Below are 2,514 nucleotides of genomic sequence, written 5' to 3'. Positions count from 1 at the left end.
CTAGAGACCCGGGATCGAATCCCACGTCGGGCTCCCGGTGCATGGAGCCTGCTTCTCCCTCTGCCTGTGTCTCTGCCTCTCTCTCTCTCACTGTGTGCCTATCATAAATAAATAAAAAAAATTTTTTTTTTAAAAAGAACTGTTGATACATTGATTATTGATTGACTGTCAGTGCTGAAAGTAGTCTCACCCTCTAGGTAGTGCCTGTGGCAAAAGATGTGGTAAAATGGAAAAGTTTGTGTAAGTTTTAAAAGTCTAGCCCCTGTCCTGTGATACATTAATGGTGGCTATTTATTTAAACTTTTAGTTATATAAAACTGTGCTGTAGCTTACATGAAATTAGTGGAATTTCTTCTGTTTCCAAATGGACACTATTTTACAGCACTCTTTTACTCTAAATTTCAGAATTCCCTATCTCAGCAAGAACCAGAATGTGTTAAAATATTAAAGACATTCTTTATTTCTTCCAAAATAAAGCTAAAATGATCAAAGATTTTTTTAAAAAATAAAACATGGGTGGAGTTGGAGGATGGGCAAAATTGACAAAGGAGAGTGGAAATGGAATTATAGAATGAATTAGGTCATAGCAATGGGAAAGTACAGCTTATGGAAAAGGGTCAAAGATATTGTACTACTGATGTAATGGGACGTAGGGCAGTTAGAGTTGGGGTGAACACAGCATAAGGTATAGAGGAGTTGAATTACTATATTGTACATCTGAAACTAATGTAATATGTGTGTCAATATACTCAAATAAAAAATAAAGTAAAAAAAAAATAAATGGGGTTTCTGTAGCAGATAATTTGGGGTTATCAGATGTCATTACAGTCATCTTTTATGTAAACTCATGTCTCCTCATTCATTCTGACTTCTGCCTCAATCTTATTTACTGTCTCTGAGAAATTAAGGTTATCTCGTAAATTGATCCAGTTCTTTATATGGAGTAATGTTGTAAAGAACAATTGTAAGGTTTTTATTTTGTTTTGTCCACTTGTAGCTCCCAAACATATTTTTAAAAGTGAAGTTGATTATTTGGTAAACTCCCAGTTGTGTTGGGCCAGTTCTTCTTTCTGGGAAATTACTCCTGAGAGATGGCTAGTGTCAATTCTTACAGGCAAGAACATCTGTTAAACTATTTTCTTCTTGGCATTTACAAAAATAGCTTTCAAGTTGTTGTTATGGTAGTTTTAAAAGTAGCGTATTTTCTTTTTATTCTCTTCTTTCTCCAAAAACCTGTCTCAGGTGATCCTGGCACCATGGCCTACGGCAGTGGGATTTCTTGTTTTTGTTTTTGTTCTTTTTTGTGGCTCCTCAGCTTCCTTCTGGAGGGGATGACCTTCTGGAAGTCTGGAGTCATCCATAAATACATCAGTTAAAACAATTAAATCTAAATAATCAGGATTAGGATGCCTGGGTGACTCAGTGGTTGAGCACCTGCCCAGGATGTAATCCTGGAGTCTGGGGATCGAGTCCCATATTGGTCGCTCTGCATGGACCTGGCTTCTCTCTTTGCCTATGTCTCTGCCTCTCTGTCTCTCTGTGTCCCTCATGAATAAATAAATAAATAAATAAATAAATAAATAAATAAATAATCTTTAAATAATCAGGATTGAAACCTCACTTTCATCTAGTCCTCTAATTGCTTCCTATTTCCCATTACCTAGAAAGTTCTCACATTGAACATATAGCTCAGTCCAACAAGCTTTCCTTGATACTTTCTCTTCTACATATTTTTAATCATTTCTTTTCTGACTACACTAATAATTGACTGTGCCTGCCTTATACTGCCTTCTCAGTCAGACCAAGCAAGCTGCTTTCCTATTTCTATCTCTGCTAATTGCTTTTGGGCACCAAAGTGACTGCTTTTCCGTCTGTTGTATTATTAAAGAATTAATTTCCCACTGGCTTCCTGTGCCCAACACAGTTAACTCACTGGGATTTTTTTTTTTTAAAGAAGGAAGGGTAGAAAATAAAATAATAAATTAATCTTTTTAATTCTAAAAAGGGGGGGTAAATGAATGAAGATGAAAGGAAGGGAGGGAAGAGGAAATCAATCGATATCAGAAATTCAGCTGCTTTCCAACTATTTCTATCTTGTACTCACTTAAGCAGCACATATGCTAAAATTGGAATGATACAGAGATTAACATGTCCCCTGCACAAAGATGACATACAAATCTGTGAAGCGTTCCAAATGTTTCTATCTCTTTTCTACATAATATAATGTAAAGTCATTTACTATTACCTACCAAGAAGAATAGAAATGATTAAATGAATAATACCTTGTTTAGTTTCCTAATTGATTTTTATTGATGGATACTTGTAAGACCTAATATGTTGATTACAAGTATATATTAGCTGAAGAAGTATTGACCATATCTGCATCAACACTATTAAGAAATAAAATATAGAGACTGAAATATTTGCATGGAGACAATAGGAGCTCAGATTAGTGGTAGCATCTTAGTTAGAATAAATGGCAAGCCTCAATGTTAAAAGCTTACCTGATCTTAA

General features: G+C 35.1%; 1 non-coding gene across 1 annotated transcript; it reads left to right on the top strand.

Annotated features, from left to right (window-relative positions):
- The first annotated feature begins 2,096 nt into the window (after positions 1 to 2,096).
- Positions 2,097 to 2,200, top strand: LOC129498306 (U6 spliceosomal RNA). Its single transcript, XR_008662098.1, has one exon. It is a non-coding gene; the product is annotated as a U6 spliceosomal RNA (small nuclear RNA).
- Positions 2,201 to 2,514: the final 314 nt, after the last annotated feature.

The sequence above is a fragment of the Nyctereutes procyonoides genome, unplaced genomic scaffold, assembly GCF_905146905.1.
Source record: "Nyctereutes procyonoides isolate TBG_1078 unplaced genomic scaffold, NYPRO_anot_genome, whole genome shotgun sequence".
Taxonomy (NCBI): domain Eukaryota; kingdom Metazoa; phylum Chordata; class Mammalia; order Carnivora; family Canidae; genus Nyctereutes; species Nyctereutes procyonoides.
This window is presented reverse-complemented; position numbering and strand designations above follow the sequence as displayed.